This window comes from Danio rerio, chromosome 12 (assembly GCF_049306965.1).
Source record: "Danio rerio strain Tuebingen ecotype United States chromosome 12, GRCz12tu, whole genome shotgun sequence".
In the NCBI taxonomy this organism is placed as follows: Eukaryota; Metazoa; Chordata; class Actinopteri; order Cypriniformes; family Danionidae; genus Danio; species Danio rerio.
Genome location: NC_133187.1, coordinates 25513601 through 25538486, shown reverse-complemented (window position 1 = coordinate 25538486; position 24886 = coordinate 25513601). Strand labels below are relative to the sequence as shown.

Sequence of the window (24886 nt, the reverse complement as noted above, 5' to 3'; positions counted from 1 at the left end):
GACAAACACACCACAATATTCCAAAACTCTTTGTACACACACAGAGAAATCAATGGGGAAAAACATGCTTATATATAGCTAATTAAAATAAGCAAAACCAGATGAGGCTCTAAGGCATAACTCAAACCTTGATGACATATTTAACAAAAAAAAAAGCCAAAGATTTCTACTGGACTCTACTAAACTGACCACTCAGATGAACACAGACACATATGCCAAGCAAAAGCTGAAATACAGATCAAATAAACAATGATGAAGATACAGATTTGTGGAAAATCTGCATAACATCTTCAAATCAAGATAAGATAAGCAAAATGTGACAGCACGGAGGCAAAGATAAAGGAAAGATAAGTTAAGCATTTTACCTCTCAACACGCTCTCGCTCTTTAGCATCTCTCCCTTTGCACATGAACACCAGACAAGAGTGAAATCTAGAAGCTTTCAAACCATATACAACTGACAGAGACAATCCATCCCGTAAAGACTGGGGAAGAAGTCACTGTAGAGACAAGCAATGCCAAGTGGGATGGTCTGGGAAGGACAGGACAGCCCAGTGAACCAAAAGAAAAACACGTGACAGGACAATGTGCCCAGAACCATGATGTGGTTTCACACCAGAGAAGCCTTCCTACCACAATGCTTTTGTTAGAGGTTGACGGTTTATGACTGTTAAGGTAGAAGAAAATCTGGAACAGAGCTTGTTTTGGGTAGTACGCATTTACTCACAAATATCAGACCTTGCCAAAGAAACAACGGCAGCCCCAATCCAGGGGCACAAAGAGATAACGAAAAGCTGGCCAATTCATCAAGAACTCGAATGAATGGAGATAACAGTTCATTAGAGGGCTGCAATGTGGATTGAGGCACGAATCAAGATGAAAAACTTTTAATGAGGGTAACAAGTGGGTCACGGTAGGAGAACATACAGTAACATGGAATGATGCCAGTTGGTCCATCTGGCCAGACAGACGATCAATGTAGTCTCTTTATTCGTTGGGACATCTGCATCTTCCTGTGTCAGCAATGAACTTAAAACTCAGTACCAAAGATAACCAGATCTGATCTGTGAGCCAGAAAGCCTGACGTTTATTAACAAAAAACTCTCCCCAGTATGATGTATTTAAAACAATATAATAACTGCACCTTAAATGTTGAACGATTTAACAGTAAAATGTAACATTAATACATTTTAGACAGAACCACGAGTATTAAACTTCCTCTCCTTTCATGTTTTTTTTTCTCCTGCATTTCGCATTTAATGAATGACCAACGACCACAGACAAGGCTAAAAAATCTTTTTTTCTGAAGACAACTAAAGTCAACTACAATTTGGAAGGCCTAAAAGGCCATCCTGTTAATGTGTGCAACGTATTAGTGCTAACTTAAAACAGGTACATGAAAAACTACACAGAGTTGGACATTATTGTAGTGAAGCAGAAATCAAACAAACTGAAGGATTCAAGTTGAATGTGGATTCCCTGGTTTTTTTTAGTGTAAATGTTTTTAAAAGGCTAACCATTAGAAACAGAGATGTGTATCCTCCAGTCCTCCTTCCATGTCTCTGAGGCAATTATTCCATCTCTACTACTCATCCATCAAACAAAACCTAGAGACTTATCTCCACTACAGCATTATGTTTGACAGATATATCGCCCAAAGTTAATGCTTGATTTTTTTGATATACAACGCTGGGAGAAAGACAGTGGCCTCATGAAGCTTTAAAAAAAAAAAAAAAAAGTGGCCCATTTTTAATGCCCATATTGAGAAACATATGCAACAAAAATAATTAAAGAATGCCGTAGTAGCATTTTTACTATTGTTTAAGAGACATTTAAACTGCAGAGTAAATTATAATACAGGGGTGCCCTAACTTTTTCTTATAAAGGGCCAATAACCAAACTTGACTGAGGGCTGTAGGTCGAAGTTAACTGACATTAACCATATGACATTAAATTTGTCATGAGCAAGTTCCTAATTTATTTGCTAATATTTGAAAATAACTGTAAACACTGCTTTAAACATATGAACTAATGATGCAGTATTATTTTTAGCATTTTATTATGATCACATTACAGTAAAAACATAAACAATGTCATTTATAACACAATGGAGTTCATGCTGATAAACTGCTCCTGCCTTTGCCTTGACTTGCTTGCCGATGTCTTGTGCATCTGTCAACTGACAGTATTTACATTTTAAAAGTCTGTTTTATTTTTATTTAATTGAAACATTTCATTGCAGTTGGCTTTTTAGTAGCTCCTCAAATAAAACAAAGAAACTAAAGTTTACCATAAATTTAAAGTGACATTTGTATTCGCCCAACCATCTCCCCATCATTCTCCCTCTCATTTCAAATGGGATGGCGGGCCAAACCAAAGGTTACCGTGGCATGACATGACATCTCTGAAGTAGATGTATATTTACACAACATCGTTTACTTGCACTCATTTTTTACACAAACTTGGAAAATATGCAAAACTTTATGCATGAGCACCTGGAGACACAACACTCGTGTCACACAGAAACATTTTCTTAAACAAGGAATACAGGAAGTGGATGTTTCTTTAGGTAAATGTGTATTTACCACATAATAAAACTGAACATATACAGAATGTGAATCATTAAAACAGTCTACATTGTAGCGGTCGGGATGACATCAATACACCATAGTTTCACATTATTTTTCCATTGCATTACTCATACATGGACACAAATCGAAATAGTCAATTTTTATTGTACTATTTGGTTTAAATATTAAGACTGCACTACAGTAGATGGTGGTGTTGATTTTTTTAAAAATATTTTTTTCCTGATCAGCTGGGTCACCTTCAGGATGCAGCAAATTCTTAAAATAAGGATGGCAACATGCAAATGCAACATAAGCCAATATACATTTTTAATAAGGTGTTGGTCAAGTTTGTCTGCTTGACAATTCTATTTATTTAAACTGCACTATTTGGCACAAGATACAAATGTATGATCTGAATATTCAAAATTATATCCATATTCAAACATTGGATAACATGTTAGAAGTGTCTGCATTAACAATAAAGCTATAATGCTTTAAGACAGATTTAGCATATGTCATTTTTACTAAAATGTTTGTAAAATTTAATTGCAATCATTTAAATTAAAAACGGTACAGAAAAATACATTTTGAAAACAAATTCTGATTTTATATGGCTCTAAATAATGCAATATTTATATAACAAATTACTAGCCAATAACAATGTGCGAATAATAGAATGCAATCCAAGACAACAGTATGTATTTGCACAGATCACCCAAATCTATATGCATATAGGCCTAGAAGATCACTTCAAATTATTCACTGTGTTGTGCCAACATAATCCAAAATTCATTGTTACCAGTTTTCAAGGCACAATGTGAAGTCTTACAGACATTTTTGTATTACACAACATGATCTGTAAGCTCTTGAACATGAGCTTGGCACTGTTGTTATTAAACTACATATTACTGTAACTGCAAATAAGAGTTTGCTTTATGTTAAAGGAAAAGGTTTAATACATGATGATGTGGTTCTCTGTTACTCTATATAAAACATATGCAATTTCACATGGACTAACTTGGGTGGAGGTTTGATCTCCCTCCAGATCTGGCTTTTTGCACTCTTACGAAGAAAATTCTGAGGGGAGGCTTAATTGAAAAATCATGTTGTTTCGCTCTCTTTCTCTCGCTCAACCACAGGCTGAACCTATCACCTCTGCAAAAAAACAGCCTCTTTTGCTTTGTGACAGTCACTCCTCTTAGGACGTTTTGTACAATACTTTAAGGCTGACAAGCCCAAATAAATCAGATCCCCAGCTTCTGATCCATCCAATGAAATAAATATGAAAAATTGCATTTTGGAGAGCGTAATCCATCCACAACAATTTATTTGTGTCTAGAAATCTAATATTTTTCTGAAGTGTGTCCTTGTGACGTGCAGAGATTGCTAGATCAGTGGTTTCTCCCCGTTTGTCCAATTTCACTCGCGCCCCCCAGGCACCCCTCCCCTCCAAAAATCTAATACATTTGAATAAACGTTTAAAATACCATTATTAATTCATAACCTACAAAAGATAAAAATAGTTACATGAAAAATGCAATATTTAAACAAAAAGCCGTCAGCCTTTCATTTTTTTTTTTAGATTAACGACAGAGCAATAGCGTCAATTGCACCAGATTGATTTTACGCCACTAGCTAAACTTTGACATCTTTACAGCACTCACGTACATTTTAAATAAATACAGGCATGACTGAACATGGAGGATGATCTTTAGGTGGTAGTCTCTTAAATTAAACCAAGAAAAGACTTGTGATGTAACTTAAATATTGTGCCCACCAGTCTCATCAGGTGAGGTTAATATTAAATAATAATAAAAAATAAAAAACGATATTGTTCTTAGACTGTTGCACTGTTTGTGTTGTCAATATGCTTCTGTTTATATAGGTCTATTGGTTTGTGTGAGTGTTGTGTGCAACGTTTGTATGATAACCACTCTCGAAAATAGTGGGGGTCGAGAGTCATTGGCATTGTTATTTTGGGGGTCCCGGGCTGAAAAGTTTGAGAATTTCTGCCTTAATCTGACATAAATTAAAGTCATAATTGAACTAAAAAGAAATGGAATTAAGACATGGAGTATATGCATTTATTAGTGGCATTATTGAAGTAAATAGCGCAATCCAACTATTATCATGTAGCACTTTTCGCCATATTTTGTGACAAGATCTACACACGCGGCTGTCAGTAAAGGACCGCACATGCACGCACACACAAGCACACACACATCATGAAATGCAGTTTTTTTTTCTTTCCATGTGATGTGCAGTATCAATAAAAACAACACTGTTCCACCAGTCTGTCAAAGTCATGTCAAATAGCCCAGTTTGTCACGGGGGCTTGAATGAAATGTTTATTAGTGAATGTTAAACGCCCAAACTGCAATTCAAGTCCAGAAATTAAAGATGAAACACCCAAAATTACATGAGACTGCAGGAAACGTGAATAGCCTGGTGACGCAACATTCAAAAAGCACTTGACATAATTATATTATCGTCTTATTCAGATTAGGGCAAATAACTACAGATGTCCATGTAAATGTAGTTAGTAGTCTTCAAGTGACAGATCCAGATTGGCATCCTGCTGATTGGATTCAGCTCATTTACCGTCATTTAGGCCCGGGTTGGCTAATTGGGAGGACCGGGAGAATTCCAGGAGGGCCAGTCCGTTTTTTCGCCGCGAGGGCCAGTGTACCCAGCTGCTTACACTCCCAGCAGTCGCACTTTTTAATTTATTTAATTATTTGACCATAGCCTCACTCTTATTATTAATTATTTATTATAAGATATATGCCGCATATAAGAATTCTAAATAAGAATTCGAATAATTAATACTAATGAATATTACTCCTAAGCAGCATCAGCATAATAGCTCTATTGTGGTCCAGTGGTCAGCGCATTGCATTATGATGCCACTGATCCGAGTTCGAACCTCACCTTTTTAACTTTTTTTTTCTCTTTCTTTTTTTTTGATAAGGTTACTTATGTAGGTGTACATTTTTATTTTTTGTGTGACCACATTTACAAAGGGCTAAATATCTATAAATAATTTTGCACATAATATGTATTCAGATATTGCAGGAAAGGGTATTTTGAGGTTTTAAAGAATAGTGTAGAAAAACATTTTAAGTTCTAAAGTAGCTGTTTCCTTGAAAAAGACGTGATAGTGTCGCTATTTTATTATAGTCAGTTGCGAACTGAGGTGGGCTGGTCTAAGGCTTGAAACTCCAGGGCTGAAAAGGAGTCCCACTCCGGCCCTGCCGTCATTAGTTTTAAAAAGCACCTGGTCTATTTTAGTTGTTTATATTTTACTTGAACGCATTAACTCTACAGGCGCCTGAAAATTAGCTGTGGAGCTAACATGAATCATATTATTCCCTCTAGTGAACGCATAATAATCGTCATCATAATTTACTCGAGTGCACGCCTCAATGTCTCGTGACCCCCTAATAGGTGCTGGTGCCGCCCTGGTGGGGGATGCACCACTTTTAAAACCCCTAACCTCAGGTGCATCGAATATTATTATTAATAATAAAAAAGGATCAATCTTTGCTTAATACCAATAAAAGATCTCATGTTTCTTGGTTAACCAAGTTCTTTGGCATCACTAACATTTTGCAAACAACAAACTCAAGCATAAGCAGGGCTAAACTTTGTAGCCAGGAAAAACTGTTTCTGCATATTCCATGTTAAACGACCAACCAAAAGCTATTTCCAAACCACACATAGTTTAACAACTGTCTGGAGTTGTTAAATTCCATCAAGTGGGCACCAATGTTTTTAACAAATGTAATTACACAGATTTAAAGCTCCTCAAAGCATCTCGGATTGAATACGCAAGCAGCCAAAAAGCTGACGATGAACATTTAAAAACCAACCTAAAAGCTCTGCTGACTCTAAATGAAGACACGAGGGCAGCAACAGGAACAAGCGGATGGAAAACAAAGATATTAGCCCTTCCAACCTCTAAACGGATGTGCTTTTCTGATGTGACCCACTTACACAAATACGCATGCATTTGAGCAAGCAAATAAGTCAAGAACAATAAGTCGTGGCCCCCATTAGTAGACAATGTCTCATTAGAACTTTGAAACAGACTGTGTTTTTCCCAGCATGCTCCAGGTTTCTATGGCCCACTGCCAAAGAATATCCTGAGTGATCAGCACATCTGGGATCCTCATGTGAGCACTGAGCATACATGTTTAACTGCATGCAGAAGGTATGTCAGTGTGTTCATAATATGGTGCTAAGTCAGTCCGTGTTCAGGAGCTCAAGTGTACGTGTGCGTTTATATTCTGGAGTGAGTCAGAAATGTTCTCAACTCATAATTATGACACATCCGTCTCATTAAACTGAAAACATGCACTCCAAGTTAAAGCCTTAAAAAGGTTGTATAATGAGGAATCAAAATTTCCTTTAACTTTTCATGAAGAGTTGAAGTGTACTATGAAAACACGCTGTACCTTTCAAAACTTCCTCTTCAGTGGGAAAAAAGATCATAAATTTAAACTAAATGGCAACTTTTGAATGTCAAATATTTTAATAGATTTTCACATCAGCAACACCTTTTGGTACTCAGAAACATAACCTGCCCAGGGTCAGTTATGACTAAAGAGAAAGGTGGAGAAACAATATTGATCTTGATTTTAGAATAAAGAATAAGATCCTGCAAAACTGTTGTCAAACTTTGTGGTTCACCAAGCCAGATTCTCACAATCTTTGTTGAACATATAGTTTTACAAATTCCACAGCAGCTAATAACTAAAAACTCTACAGCAACAACACACCTTGTAAATAGGTGGAGAAGAATGCTGTATGTGTTTTTGGATGTGCACAGTGTTTACAGAAAAGTAAAAAAAGGCTGTTCAAAATAAAAAGTAAAAATTAATGAAAACTAAATAAAAAATCTAAATAAATAATATATAAAATTATATATATATATATATATATATATATATATATATATATATATATATATATATATATATATATATATATAATAGAATATAAAATAATATACAATTAAATTAAAAATATAGAATAACTTAATATAAATTAAATAAATTAAAATAGAAAAAAATTTAATGAAAAAACACATAAAAATTAATATTTGAAATATTATAATGTAGCGGCGAGGCAGTGGCGCAGTAGGTAGTGCTGTCGCCTCACAGCAAGAAGGTCGCTGGTTCGAACCTTGGCTCAGTTGGCATTTTTGTGTGGAGTTTGCATGTTCTCCCTGCCTTCGCGTGGGTTTTCCTCCGGGTGCTTCGGTTTCCCCCACAGTCCAAAGACATGCGGTACAGGTGAATTGGGTAGTCTAAATTGTCCGTAGTGTATGAGTGTGTGTGTGTGAATGTGTGTGTGGATGTTTCCCAGAAATGAGTTGCGGCTGGAAGGCTTGCTGGATAAGCTGTGGCGACCCCGGATTAATAAAGGGACTAAGCCGAGAAGAAAATGAATGAATGAATGAATGAATATTATAATAGAAAATAAAACATAAAAATTTATTAAATTAAATAAATATATAATTATAATATAAAATATTAAACTAAATTAAAATAAAGTTAAAATAAAATTCAAATTAAATAATATAATATAAAATAATATAAAATTAAATTATTAAAAACTAATAAAAAAATAAATTAAATTAAAAATATAAAAGAAACATAAAATTAATTTAAATAAATATTAGAAAAATATTATCAAGGTACTGATTTCTTTTTGGGCTTGAAAATATTTTTTTTGTGAATAATATTGCCTTTGGATCAACTATAACATACAATAAGCTACTAAGATTATTAGTGGTAGCTCAAACGCTATTCGGAACACATACATCATTATTACATATTTGAGTCCGTCATTACTAAACCAGCCCTGCACATGCTGCCAATTTGAACAATTCCTACACAACTACTTCTATAGAAACTTCCCAAAACTTAAGTCCAAGTAAAAACTTTTAATGGATAAACCAGACAACAAAAAAAAAACACACATACAATCTACAAGCAAAATGCAAAATCCAGGTGTTTGTGCTACAGTACACAGAAAGAGGCAGTTTCCCAATAGTTTCTTAACAGAAAGGGCCGTGCCTCAGGAGCCCCAGCTGCTCTTCATCCCAGCGCAGGGGGGAGATTTGAGGGCCCACATTGCATTTAGTTCCCTTTAACAATGATGTCAGTCCTGCACTTATGCAACAGGGTCAGCCGTTACTCAGAGAGAAAACAGGAGAGTCTACTGGGAAGTTCAGCTCAGAAAAAAACTAAGGGGCTCTAGAAAGGGAACATCAAGCATTTAAATGTTCTATTGTCATCAAATATTTAAACTAGGTGCATTTATTAGATGATTGCAGAAAGACGTCTTTATCTGCATATCTTTACATAAGCCTGTTTTTTTAGACACACATACAGGATATTAGTTGTTATTAGTACATTTTGTTCAACATGGCTCCTCCGAGAGTTGTTTTGAATGCTTGGTTCAGTAGCTATGGATGCTAGGAAACTGATGTACTGTCTTCCTGTCGAATGATTAAAACAATGACAGCCTATGTGAAGGAAATCACCATATTAATCAATGGTAACACAAGAAGCACTGTTGGTGAAATGAAAACAACAGTCTCACATGATGCACAGGCCAGAGCAGGACCACAGCTGCTATTATCTTGTTCAGAGAGCTGATGCTTATTCTGATTAATGAGCAGTTGCTTCAGAAGATCCTGAGGTTTGTGTCTGCTGAATTATGGGTATGAGTGTTACTGTGCCAACCTCATGGTCATGGTCATACCCACCATTATGCAGACTTGTACATGGTGAAATTTGAGTAAAGTGAACTAAATGCAACATATTATTACATTTCTGTATTTTTCATTTAAAAAAATCTTTTTAGATTAATATGTTTTTAAGCTTTTTTGTAAAACATTCGAAACTTTAAAACAAGCAAGGTAGCACTGTTGATTTAAAAAACAAACAAAATATATGTTCAAATGTAAAATTAAAAATGACAAAAATTAAAGAAATCTATTATTAAAATTATAGCAATAAAATAATATAAAATAAATAAATTATTTGAAGCAAAACTCGTAAATTACAACAGTCATCTGATTTGAGAATCACAGACAGAAAGTGAAGTTACCCATGAGCTTTCTGGACTAGACATCCTGTTCTCTAATCCTCTACATGCTCCTTCCACTGAGTGATGTTGCAGAAATATCACAGCGTATGGAAAGACAGCTTTGTTATGAAACATAAGAGCAATGACCAGTCATGAGGCAAAGCTCCCCTGATCATCACCATGATGAAAACAGATATGTATGGACAGCATGATCCTGACAGCATGACTAGTTTGCAGAGTGAAAAATGAGCTCTGCCCATGGGGAAAACCTCTACATTTGTTTTAATAAAATGCACATTTGGAAAAAGACATGGCTAAAAATGATCAGCCTTAAGTAGATAATAGCACTCTAACATGTACTCTAACAAAAGTATGGGAAAGCAATTTCATATAAACCAATTTTAGCCAACTTTATTCCTTAAAACAGTCAAAAATATATAAAAAAAAGCATGGTGAACATTTAAGGTTGGTCCATACTGTACTTGGCAGTTCTGTATTAAATGATCAAAAGAACTCTGGTTGTTGTCCTCATTTATTTATTTATTTATTTATATATATATATATATATATATATATATATATATATATATATATATATATATATATATATATATATATATATATATATATATATATATATATATATATATATATATATATATAACAAAAGTAATTTATTGTAAACAAATAGGCCTGTCACAGTAATCAACATATCGACTTATTTCACAACACATGGACATGACCTCATTCAATTTTTGGTGATGCAATATATAGTCCATACATAAAAAAAATAAAAATAAAAATAAAAAAAACTATTCTAACAACATTTTAGCTGATTGAGCAACATCTCTATCTCTATTGGAGCTGTCAGTGTCAATTTTTTTATATAAATTATAATAGTATATTTTCATGTGGGTGTCTGACAACTAAAAACAGATCTGGTAGCAGATATTGCAGCCTCTGTTACTTTTTTTACCCTGCACTTTGTTCACATTTATCAATATTTATTTAGGATATGCATTTTCACATTATGATTCCAAAGCCTAATTATAACATTTTTAAAATGACTAGAATTCAATTAAACTTTCTTAAAAATAAAATATTTTGTGTACACTTTGGAAGTGTGTACTTGCATTGTGATGATTATTTATTGTCATTCTGGCATTACATAATGAGTGTCATAAAATGACAATAATATTGTTTATCGCTACATACCCTGATACAATATATTGTACAACAAAAATATTATTGTGACTGGCCTATAAACAAATACAATAAATAAAATAAAAACAACTAATAAAAGATAAATCGAATAATATTTATGTCTACTCCAATCAAACCACAAGTCAAACTACTGTATGAGTGTGAGCCTTAACCTCCTAGGGCTTAGTGGACATATACATGGACAGCACATTTTAGCTCTTAAGTGGCTATTTAAAATTCTTTAAATGTTTTATATTTTGTTACAGACATTCTGTACAGTGTCATCCTGCAACTGTTTTGCAGCATATGAAATGTCCCCAACCAATCTTTTTAACTGTCCAAAATGGGGGGAAAAAATAGTTTTTACTCTCTGATAGTCAAAACATGTTCAAAAAATTTCTATGATAGCTATGCATTAAAAAAAACAGTCAGAAAAAGTGTTTTATGTATATTCAGACTAAGAGTTCACATATAAGAACATAATTTTTCTCAAAAAGTAGATTATATCAAAAGATAATGCTTAGGTTTTTATTCTAATTAGGTTCCAATTAGCCCAAATAAGAAAGAGAAATAAAGAAATGCATGTAAAAACACCTTGGGCCTTAAGTGGTTAATCTTTTTGTAGTAGAATAATTTTTTTCACATTTAGTTTGCTTTAAAAGAACCAAACCCAGTTCAATTAAAAATAATCAGCTGAAAGCGATCTCGGTGCTTCTGGTGTTTATAATATAGTGAACTTAAGAAAAACAATAACACTTTTCTCCCCCTCTCTTTCTCTTTCTGTGTTGAGCATAATAAAGTTGCATGTTGTTGGAAGCAATGACGAAAAACAAAATGCAAAAAACACCACAAATGCATTACCTCACATAGTGAAGAAATCAAACCTCAAATGAACCATACAAACAACCTCTGGCCAGCTTTTGGGTCCTTTTAAGATAGTCTGAAATCACTTGTTCCCACACATACAACTCTGAACCTCTCTTAAGGCCGGCTCACACTGTGAGAATTTTTATAATCCTGAACAATTGTTGCATGTCAGACTGCACAAACATGGCTCTCATGTCATACTGTATAATCTCATCCATCATAATGTCAGACTGAACAACAATGAAGATGCACCAAACACGGAAGAAAACTCTTCCAGAGTTTGACGCCATCTACACTTTCACTGTCCCGTGTTCTGAAATGATTTTTCACAGCAAACGTAAACAATCTGTAGCGGCAATTTAGCACACAGCACATCTCAATAATAAAATCAGAAAGAAAAAAACTGATTTGCCATTTCCCCGTGGTCATTTGAATTGTCGCATGGATTGCGTCATCAAATTCGGAGCTCCTTGTGGTTCTTGGATTGACACTCATCGCAGCTGTTGTCACACTGCAGGCAAATGTCTGAAATCGTCTAACACTGCCAGAACTTCATCGGAGGGAAAATTTGATCGCGTTGGGCACTGAGTAGCTGTATGTGAATATGTCAAACCAACTATCAAAGACCACAGATTTTAGCCTAGGATTTCAAGAATCTTTTAAGATTTCACTAATTTGTCTCAGACGACAAAATCGCAGCTGAAATCTCACAGTGTGAGCAGAGCTTTAGAGTGTTTGGGGGCTCAAACATGTGGAAACATCCTTAAAGAGAACTATATTAAAAGGTCCAATTACCTCTGCTTCAACCGACACCAATGTCTAAGCTCTTCGCTCTCTCTTTCTCTCTGGTTGAAGATCTGTGCTATTAGCTTCCAGCATTACAAAAGTCATTAAACTCAAGATTTAAAAGGCCAAGCAGAAAATCGTTCGGTCAAGAGCCTCCAATTGCAACCCAGGCACACCCTGATATGAGTGTATTGCTCGATCATATATTTAAGCAGTATTATCTTACCCAACAACCCACAAAAAATTTCAACTAAATACAGGAAAGAGATGCCCGAACTAGGGCGAACTTTGATTTGGCCTGCCAAGCAATCAGATGTTGACAAATGGTTATTTATTTTAATTTAATTATTAAAACATTATTATTAATATTATTTAATTTTAATTATTAAAACCATTAAAAGTATATATTCTTATAAATATTTTTTAAATACTATTATTAAATAAGGAAGTTACAATGGCAACTTAAATATAATACAGTTTGGTATATTTAGCTTCGGCCCACCCCCCTCAATTAAGTTTGGTTTTTGGTTCTTCATAAAAAAAAGTCTGGGCACCCCTAATCTAGAGGTATGTGCGAGAACTTGACAACAAAAACAATAGTGATGTAATATAGGATTGTATTTGATTAAGTGTACAGTTGTGTTGAGTCTGCTGGCATGTTTAATTCAATACTTCAAGACTCTATGTGCATCCACACATCATTTTTAATTAGTTTCCAAACATAAGTTATTAACGTTGAAATGACTTAAAATACTTTTGTCCCTGTACTGCACATATGTTAATTCACTTTTAGGTTCTTTGAAACATCCCAGCTATATGTTGAGAAAAAAAAAGTTTTTGTAAATTGACTGACAGTGAGTGGAATTACTGCTGTGAGTTACACACAGTAGCATAAAGTTGCAAATGCATATGAGAATATAGACTGGGAGACATGCCAAAACAACAACTGAGTAAACATTCCATGTCCTTTGAGAAAAAGCAATATTTAAAAAGGCTGTCAAAACAGCGAACAGCAAAAACTGCTTTACAACATCCTCCATTTTAACTGAATTGGTCATTGTCACATGATTAAAATGCAACAGATTTCAAAAGCCTCCACACTGCGACATAAAAATGGCACTCAGATTTATCTTTTGAGAGCATTTTCAAAAAGATACATTTTCATCGTCTAAAAACGATATCTCAGCATAGAGAAAAAAAAGTGAGTCTTAAAAGGATAGTTCACAGAAAAAACTGTTTTGAGCTTTTGTCAGCTAATTTCATATTTTGGGTTTAAAATTATTTTTTGGGGCGGGATCAAAATCAGTGACGTAGCGCAAATCTGCTAGTGGAGTGAAGATGGGTCAGTTCCTCATTATTATTCATAGTGGAGTTTTTTTATCCTATGAGAAGACACTGCTGCTTATAATTATTCATGAGAGCATGTGCTTTCTGAAGGTAAGAAAGACCTGACAAGCTGTGACGCCCCATTCACACGGGGCTTCAGCGTCAACGTTTGGCTAAAGGCGTGTCTGAAGTTGGGGCTGAAGTGACCATTATAGAAGTGTCAGCCAATGAAATTTAGTCAGCAATAGGGCACTGTCTAGCTAGTGTATTTGCATACAGCGATCTGATTGGGTGACGCTTGCATCGGCGCTTCAAAAGTTGAGCTGGTCCCAACTTCTGCAGCGAGCAACACCTCTGAAGCGGCGCCGACGGATTCACAATGAAGTTCGGCAACGCTTGACGTCACCCATTCAAAGTGAATGGGAAGCGTTGACGCTGACACCCTGTGTAAATGGGGCGTAATGCTGGGTGTAATGGGGCGTCAGACCCAATGACAGGGTGACACCGCGGCTGCGCACGGCATGGGTTGTACATGTTCCATAATCCACAGGGTTTGTTGCATGTTTATTCATTCATTCATTTTCAGCTTAGTCCCTTTATTAATCCAAGGTCGTCACAGCGGAATGAACCATCAACTTATCCAGCACGTTTTTACGTAGCGGATGCCCTTCCAGCCGCAGCCCATCTCCGGGAAACATAAACGCACACTCATACACTACGGACAATTTAGCATATCCAATTCACCTGTACCCCATGTCTTTGGACTGTGGGGGAAACCGAAGCAGCCGGAGGAAACCCACGCGAACGCAGGGAGAACATGCAAACTCCACACAGAAACGCCAACTGACCCAGCCGAGGCTGGAACCAGCAACCTTCTTGCTGTGAGGCGCAAGCACTTCATACTGCACCACTGCGTCGCCCTTTGTTGCATGTTTTTCCCCACAATTTTGTCAGGGCGGACACAGCAAAGCTGTTGGTTGGCAGCAAGCATTTTTGTTGGGAGAGCTGTACAAGAATTGGAAAATGCCAGACTTTGTTTTTTATCAGTTTGTTACCTTTCAGACACATCGCCTATGTTCGTGCTGCTATGTTTGCCCAAAGTTTAAAATCCTCCAGATTACCAGCAGGGTTAATGGTTGTAATAGACAGGGCAAGAGACCTGCCGCACTGCTATTCACTATGTCTGCATTCAGACATGGGGATTCAGTAGAAGAGAAGTCCTCCTCAGTTAGTGTTTAAATAAACATGATTATCTTTAAAATTATATAACAAATTGTGGTTATGTGTATATGACAATACAAATAGCAAAAGTAGGGCATTAAGCTACTTACTGTTTGTTTCTTTACATTTTAACATTGTAAACTATAAAATCACCGTTTGTGTCTCATTTTGTGAGCCAACTGACAGTTGCTTGTTACCCTCTTTTCCCCTGCTCTGCTGGCCACGCCCACTCCTCCCTCTGCTCGTAGTGCTCTACACCAATCTTGGAGCCTTTTTTGAAAAAATTTGAACCAGACAGACTCTTAAGCCCCTTTCACACATACAGACCTTTCCGGAAAATTGCCGGCAATTTTCCGGAAAGGTTGTATGTGTGAACAGGTCCTTTTTGAAAATACCGGTAAATTCGTTCTGGCTATTTTCCGGAAAGAGAAGTTGTATCATTACCGGCAATTTGCCGGAATGCTGCGCTGTGTGAATGCAGAAGTAAGATTGCTGTAATAAGCGCGTGCACGTCTAGAACGTGCTGACGTGAGATGTCTGCTTTAGCCAATCACAACAGTCAGACACATTTACGTCTGCGCGGTTTGTGAGGATAAAAGCCTTTGAATATTTTTCCAGACACATTTAGCTGCTAGAAGTTAGTCAGATCACATTTATATGTTCTTAATGCCAACTGTGTAAATAATCATCGATGAGATGCTTATGATAAGCCGTTGTTTGTTTACCTTCAAGCTTTGCGTGCGCCTATGAGCACCTGCACACGCACATATTATGAACATCTCGACATGCGAAAGTGATCCTGCGAAAGTTGTTCACAATATTGATCATCCACAGAGTCTGTAATTTAGTCAAATGTTTACAAATACAAGCGCAGCCGTTTAAAGCTCATTTGTGGTGAATGATGTCAGAATTTACCGGTATTTTGGAATGGCTGTGTGAATGCTCTTTTCCGGAAAATTTCCGTAACGTCCTCACCTGTGTGAACAGCGCTTTTTTGAATATACCGGTAAAGTCGTTCCGGAAATTTTCCAGATATTTACCGGTATTACTGTGTGAAAGGGGCTTTAGACTTGAACCAAAAAAGGGGGTTTCATGGCGCTTTAATAAAAGTTGAAAACCAGCAACCATTAACATCTATAGCAGTAAAAACAAATACTTGAATGTCAATGGTCACAGGTTTTTATCTTTCCTCACACCATCTTCTTTTGTGATCAAAGTCAAACAGGTTTGGAACAAGTCAAGAGTAAGTAAATGATTACAGAATTTTCAGCTTTGGGTAACTATCCATTAAAACAAAAATGTAGTCTGGATATGGCCTTAGCCATTTGAGTGAACAAAGACTCGTCATTTGTACATAAATCATTTGATTTTTTTTTAGTAAACATCAAAGTAGAATTGTACAATAAAACGAAAAGAACAGAAAGTACATTAAGATGGTTTGGAATTTGCTCCTTACCTCATATAACATGCAAAACATGTTTTCAGATATCAAATGTATGGGTAAGAGATTATACATTCATTACTGTTTGGTTTACAGCATTGGCTCATTGGCAGGGTGGATCACTATTAAATGTGCAATGGGCTTAAACATGTATGGTGTTTAGGTTCATCCAGGTTTCAATTTATTTGAAGCCGATGTAAAAGTCCATCTTTTGGCAGTTTTTATTTAAGTACATGTCTCTCTAGGGATGCCACAAACCTGCTCACCTAAATGATAAACTTCTTATTTAAATGCCGTTTGAAATGGTTTAATGGTCTGTAGCAAGTCAAACCACAGAACAACTTCCCATAACCAAATCAAGTCAACACCCACATGTAAAAAGTAGTTTCTGACAGAGCTAAACATAAAAAGGAACCAAAAAAGCCATAAGGCTGCATCACTGGTGGTGATATATTACATCAATGCAAATGAGACTGGATCATAAACTTTTTCAGTCCATTGCGACAAAGGCTGGTGTTGTTTTGTTACTCTGCTATGAAAATGGGACGAACAAAAACTCTATTACAATTTTTTTTACATATTGACTTGATGATAACTTATATCGGAACATTTAGAATTCCGAGTGCACGCAAATTGCCAAATCAGTATCAGGTGTCTCATTAATTTCTCCGCTTCTGTGGACACTGGACAGCATCTCCCCGTGAGCGCGCTTAAGGCTCGCTCTCCAGAAGGGAAAGGTAGTGTATCAAGTAACGGGGAGCAACCCTTCCTTTAACCACAATGAAAGAACAACAGACATTTGGGTTTGCTTTATGTTGCGTTTCGAAACATCACTGTATTCCCATCTCACGGACACACTAAATACTTTAATTCAGAGTTTATTTCACACACATTTTAGCACAACCATCACTCAATTACTGACGCACGGGAGCGCGCATCCCCAGTCCGCTGTAACACACAAGAAACCTTGATATAAAGTCTAAAAACACTTAAAATATTGAAGGCAAACTCCTAAACTATAGCGTATGAAGTCAAACTACGCAACTAAAAACACAAAGTGATGCATAAAACATCTCTCACAACCCGCTAAACAAATGGACAAAACAAAAACAAACTACCAACAGGTTTGAGAACAAGTAGTTTAAACTAACACTGTTTAATAAGTGCCCAGGCATATTTAAACAAATATGTTGTTACATTTCGTTTAATGCCCCAAAAACTGGTAAAAACAAGACACTACTTTTGGAATTACGAACAAGCGAATAATGTTTAAAAGGCGTAACATTCAACGAAACGTGCGCATGGAGTTAATTGTTTTACCAACTTACCCCAGGGAAACTTGTCGCTGATGTTTAGTAGTTATTTCCAACCTGTAGTTTGTGAATACAACGGCGTCATCAAAGGATATCTCAACAAAAATATCTAGACAAACGAATGAGTTGCGTGAAGAGAAACCCCGCGCGCGTCCGTCTGTCATTCACGCTCTCCAGCGCGCGCCGCCAACTTGCATTTGTCCTCAGCAGCAGCTTCCGGGCGACGTGAGTATAATCTTAAAGGCATAGTGGAGCCACACTAAAATTCTAAAATCTATCATTAATTCTTGACCAACATGACGGTCAAAATTGGAATGACTTCCTTTCTTCTGTGGAGATCTAAAAGAGGTAGAATAAAGACTAACCGTGTTGTTTTCAATGTATAGTCGTTCCACATGATGACAATGAATGGTGACATACGTCCCAGCATCCTTCTTTTGTTCATTTGTGGTCGAAGCAACATAAAGGTGGGTAAATGTGAGCAAACTTTCTGATGTCATGAATCTGGATTAATTAAACATATCTTATTCAACTTTTTAATGTAGAATTCAATGTGTAAGTTTATTTCAATGTTCAAATAACGTTTGTTATAGAATATGACAACATGTTCTATCACCACTTAGAATGCATATTTATGTAAAAGTAAAACAACATACTAATGTTTCAGCTGCACTTATTGAAATACATAATTAATACAAGATTTAGTGATTATACTTAATTTAAAAGTGTTTTAAGCGTTTAACTTCTTGACAAATGAGTAAAACCTGGTTGATTTTTCAAATACATATTTGTAAAACTAGATTTTAAACATTCATTTTCTTTTCAGCGTAGTTATTTATCAGAGGTTGCCACAGTGGAATGAACTACCAACTTATCCAGCAACCCAACACTGGAAAACACCCAAACACACGCATACGGCCAATTTAGCTTATTTAATTCACCTGTACCACATGTCTTTGGACTGTGGGGGAAACTGAAGCACATGGAGGAAACCCACACAAACATGGAGAGAACATGCAAACTCCACACAGAAATGCCAACTGACCCAGACAGGGCTCGAACCAGTGACCTTCTTGCTGTGAAGCAATTATGCTACCCACTGCGCCACTGTGACACCCAAATTTTAAACAGTGAAAAACAAATATTTTTATTTAAATACAATTTTTGTTGATGGTGGAATGTGTCTATAATAAATATGTTTGAAAGCAAATAATTAAAAATGTAATATATTTCATTTAAATATTTTATTAAACATAATTATCTTAATAATTAATTCATTTAAAATTTCTTGACCTGGGATACATTTCAAAATATATATTTGCATATAAAAGTTGAGAAAGTATTTAATTTTTAAAAATGATTTTACTGAGCACTACATTTACAATATGTACAATATGTATTTACCATAAATTTAAACTTTATTTAGGCCAGAAGATTATATTTTTTCTGTACATGGTATTTTGTACAATATAAATTATACATATTATTTATATTATTATATATATATTGTAAATTACAGTAAATAAGCACAGACTAAAAATAGCACACACTAAAAAAATGCAGGGTTCCACATAAATCATTTATGTTGACCCAATGCAAATCGATTAGGTTAACTTAACACTTTTACCAAATTTATTTGAACATAAAAAATGTAGTTGTCCAATGAAATCTCAAGAATTGTGTTGTTTGAGCTCATTTTAATTAAAGCAAAAATAAATTATTTTCATTCTTTACATTTTTATGCAAGGACAATTTTAAATGCATTTATTGTTCTGATGCTTTAAATCCCCTTTTCTTGTGCATACAACCAACAATCACAATTGAAATTACACATTGGAAACCGTAACAGACATAACAATTGTTCCTTTATCATCAGCCTGTCCATTATTCATTATTTTGAATGAATATGCTAACTGTCAGAGACACATCACTGTGGTTTGCAACCAAATTCCCTATAATACAATTTCAGTTACAGCAATAAAGATGTCTTTATGTTCACAGGGCTGAAGTTCGAAAAGACAATGAATGTTAGTTGTCTGCAAATATGAAATGAAACAGCATGCCAGCGTGACAAATCTAAAACAGAAAAAAAAAAACATGTGGTTACCATGTATTAGACAATGGACCCTGAAAAACTGAGACACATTACTGGAGCCTTTCCAATATTGGTTACTTGTCATTCATAAGACCTGGAAACGTAACAATTCTAAGAAAAATCCCTTTGGAGAAGCCAGAAGTCATGAATACACTGGTATTGAAGAATCCGTCCATTCAGTTAACAAGCTAATGACACTTGAATCAATTGTTGGTGACATTTGCTGTTTGTTCATTCATTTTCCTTCCGCTTTGTCCCTTGTTTATCACCACATAAGAATGAACCACCAACTATTCCAGCATGTTTTATGCAGGGGATGCCCTTTCAGCCACAACCCAATACTGGGAAACATCCATAAACTCAGGCATTCACTTACTACGGCCAATTTAGCTTACCCAGTTCACTTAACCTGCATGTCACGTTAACACGGAGAATATGCAAACTCCTCACAGAAATACCAACTGGCACAGCCGGGACTCAAACCAGTGATCCTTCTTGCTGTGAGGCGACAGTGCTTACAACCGAGCCACCGTGCGGCTCCGTTTGTTCAAACTACTTATTTAAATTGAGCCGAAACACACAATTCTTGAATTTTATTTGGGTAAACAACTTAATTGTTACATGTTCAATCAACTTAAATTTGTAAAAATCAACAAGTTTTCTTAATTCCTTCATGTTGTCTCAACACAAATAAATTTTGTGGAACCCAGCATGTTTTACAGTGTAAATATTAATACTGCAAATATGAAAGCATATGTCTTCTTAATTATTATCTTTGAGTAACAATTAAATCTTCATCTGATTTTAAAGATTAAATACAAGACATGTCATTGTACTAATACTCGACTCATTTTAATCCGTCTTCTGTGAACTGTCATTTCTCTTGCAGCAGGAGGGAAATTTGATTGCAAATCCATTTGGTATTTTGATACATAGGAAACAGATGTGACCTTCCTCAGCAATCTGGCTCTTTATGTCTCATGCAAAATATGCAGAACAGTCTCTATGACAATTGTGAACAAATAGGGAAAACCTTTTTTGCTGACTGAAACTAGAACCATATAGTGTATTAAAAACTGTAAAACTTAAACAAAACCATACAGAAATAGAAATTGTGCCACACTATTATGAGCACACTTCCTGATGTCATGAATCTGGATCAACGAAACACATTTCATTCAACTTTTTAGTGCAAGTAAGGTGTAATTCGATGTTCAAATGACGTTTGTGAAAATTAAATGACAAGACTCATGTTCGATCATAATTTAGAAAACATTTATGTAAAAGTAAAACCACACACACACATTCTTAGCTATACTTATTGACATATATAATTAATATAAGAATAAGGGATCATACTTAAGTTAATAATATTTTAAAGGATTAACTAATTGACAAATGGATAAAACGTAGTTGTTGATTTTATTTTACTTTATTTGAAACAGTAAAAAGTGGTTGATATTTTTTTAATTTAAAAGATTAAAAAAAAATCTTTATACTTTTATACAATTTTTGGTTTATGCTGAAATGTATTTATAAATGTGTTTGAAAGCAAAACATTTATCTAAATAATATTAATTTAAAAATGAAATTGTGCATTTACATCTATCTGAAATAAGAAATAACAATAAAGATAAAAATATATAAAAATAAAGATAAATTTTAAAAAACTTACAGTATATGCATGTTAAAATGAAAACTAAAAAAATTACAATACTGATTTATTTAAAGCTAATGCATAATATTATTAATACAGTATGTCAATATTACACTTCTTGTGATGGTAAAGAATTAAGTTCAAAAGAGAAAATTGAACGTTAAATTAAAGCAGTACTGTTGGGGGAAAAAAATTATATAAAAAATAAGGATGTGTTGGGGCAGTTGTTGTTTTTCAGACTAGGACTGATCAACAATGCTCATTTGACTCAGGCTGTTGTGAAGCCACCAGTGTACCATAGCAATCAAAGATGTTCTGTTCATTGTTAACAGCTGACTTTCATATCCTCAGTGTTTGATAAAGAGGCAAATGAATGAAGTAGAGGAGCAAGGACAAACAAGCCACGAATAATCTTAATCAAAAATACCAACCATTATTACAGCATAACATTTGGTCGAATCATTTGTCATTTTACAGCACACAGAACACAAGTTCACTAAATCATTATGGTTTTAGTTTTCAGCAGTTGAGTCTTGAAAGAAAATTACAGGTCGGATTGTGACACGCATATGTTATGAAGAGGAGGACGCTATCAAACAGGGTCAGCTGTGTTAATTATACAAGCTTTATCCTGGCCTTTGTGGATTTGAAGACTATTTCAGTTGTGAAATTGTATGCGGAGATAATAGTTTATTCTGTTTTGAAATTGTATGTGGATATATATATATATATATATATATATATATATATATATATAATTCAGCAATTCAGAAAGCAATGTTTACACTATTCAGATTTGATCATGGAAGCACTAATGGTTGAGCTACTATCTATGTTCACTATTCAACAAAGTTCCACAACTGTCAAAAAAAGCTTTCATCATATAAAGTATTCATGTCTCAGAAGACTTTAAGGATTAACTCAGACAATTAATTTTTTTTATTTTTAAATCTTTTTATGAATGTCATATAGCGCCAATGTCACATTGCTCAAACATGGCTTGTATGAAAGGCAAAGGCCTCTAGATTGCACTTATTGTACCAAAATAAAATATGATCATGCCTTGATTTTTAATTATTTAATTAATACAGTAAGGTCTGACTTTGCTTAGACAAACTCTAGTCACTTAACAGAAATAAAGTACAGTATTAAATATAAAGTCATGGTGCAGTGGAAAAAGAATTCATATTGTGTATGACATCCATACATCTCTGCAATGACTAAAATAACTTATTAATATTGTCATCTGGAATGGCAAAGCAAGCGTTCTTGCAGTTTATTAAGATTCTTTGGATTCATCTTCCATGCCTCATACTTCATCCTACCCCAGACATGCTCAATAATGTTTGAGTCTGGTGACTGAGCTGGCCAATACTGAAGCACCTTGACCTTCTTTGCTTTCAGGAACTTTGATGTGGAGGCTGAAGTATGAGAAGGAGCGCTATCCTGCTGAGAATTTGCCCTCTTCTGTGGTTTGTAATGTACTGGGCAGCACAAATGTCTTGATACCTCAGGCTGTTGATGTTACTCTGCAGATCTCTCACACTCCCCTATATTGAATGTAATCCCAAACCATGATTGTTCCTTCACCAAGCTTGACTGAAATTTGTGAAAATCTTGGGTCCATACGGGTACCAAAATGTCTTTGTGATGTTTAGGATGCAGTTCAACAGATGATTCGTTGGAGAAATCTACCTTCTGCCACTTTTCCAAAACGATCAACTAGAAGTCAAGTTATTATTTGTTGCTTTTTCAACTGGGATACATGACAAGACTTTTGTCAGGTAAGGTAGAATTCAGCTTAAAAAGCAATAAAAAGCTTAACTGGGTTCCTTTGGCAGGTAATTGCACTTTGCTGTTTTTTATAAGAAATAAAACTTAATCCATAAAAAATATAGTAGGAAATACAGTGAATGAAAAAATGTCTTTGTGCTGGTAAATATCATGTGAAAATGATTATATCAAGCAAATAAGCAAAGAAAAGAAGAGGTTGTACAGATTGGTAGAAAAAAAACAATTGGTAGAAAGTGGTGATAACAGTATAAAAATGCTGTCGATTGGGAGCAACATACAGAATAAACACGTACAAACATGACAAATATGAATAATTAAACAGTTTTGTGCACTGTGATAATGACCTAAACATAACACTCTGCACAGGCCTGCTCTGATAGCCTTGTTTCTCTTCCTTCAGAGGCTGCATGTGAGACTGACACCAAAGGATGGATGGTCCACAAGGGACGAGGAGGAACAGATCTAAACCAAAAGGAATGAAAAAAACTCATCTGGAGAGTGAAATGAGACGGACGGCAACACAACTTATTACATAGGTTGGTACTGATGAGTCTCTGGGTTTGAGGCGAGAGCCATTTGGGCTGTGAGCGATAGGAGGTCTATTTTGCCTACAACAATGAATCTCGATGTGCTCCAGATTTATGGGAGCTAGATGCTATTAGATCAGACATAACTTGGAAGTGTGAAGAAAAAAGGGCTCATAAAAAAGCCAATGGACACCATACTGCAGTATCCAAATAATAGGGAAAATGTGTCTTTTGAGAGCCAAAAAAACATAAATCGTAGGTTTTGAAGTTGACCGGAGAATTGTAAACTTGATGGAGTGTTTCTTGTTGACCGATTGTCCTTGGCTGTTTGCATGCACACTCGTCTCCAACTTAGGATCCATTAATCTCACACGGCAACAAAGGCTTTGGTTGTCTTGCTTCGTTTTTTTTTTTTTTTTTAGAGAAAATGAGATCAGAAACTTTAAATTGGGCATTAAATTAAATCTCCTTTGTCCAACGCTTCAAACTAAGCTTAACTTTCAGCTTGAAGAGCTATGAAAGAGCCTCAGTGAAAAAGATGTGCAGTTGTTTTTGTATTCTTTAATAAAGTGTACTCATGAAAATAATTTAGTTTACAGGAACACAAATGTCAAATGTAATGTTTTCAAACACCTTAATGAAAACTTTAAAATTATGACAAATGCAGTTAAACTTAAGTGATCTTTTGGACTTTACCACGTCTTTATACTTTTAGAAATGCTTCTATTGACTTTTAAAATTGATAAGAATACTGCTTTATTTACAAACAAACTAACAATGTGCACTAAATTATACTTTAATCACTTAACAGCTTTTGTAATCATAAATGCATGTTAATTGTAATTGTATATAATTTTAATTGTATTTATTCGGCTTAGCCCTTTTATTCAACAGGGGGTGCCACAGCGGCATGAACCACCAACTTATCAGGAATATATTTTACACAACGGATGTCCTTACAGCAACCCAGTATACTTGCAAACACC

General features: G+C 35.1%; 1 protein-coding gene across 1 annotated transcript in view; it reads right to left on the bottom strand.

Moving 5' to 3' along the window:
- The window catches only part of svila (supervillin a), a 123987-nt gene extending 105991 nt beyond the window's left edge, over positions 1 to 17996 (bottom strand). The window contains 1 exon segment of the mRNA NM_001035261.2: positions 17843 to 17996. The gene's annotated coding sequence lies outside the window, so the exon portion shown is untranslated.
- Between the last annotated feature and the right edge of the window lie 6890 nt (positions 17997 to 24886).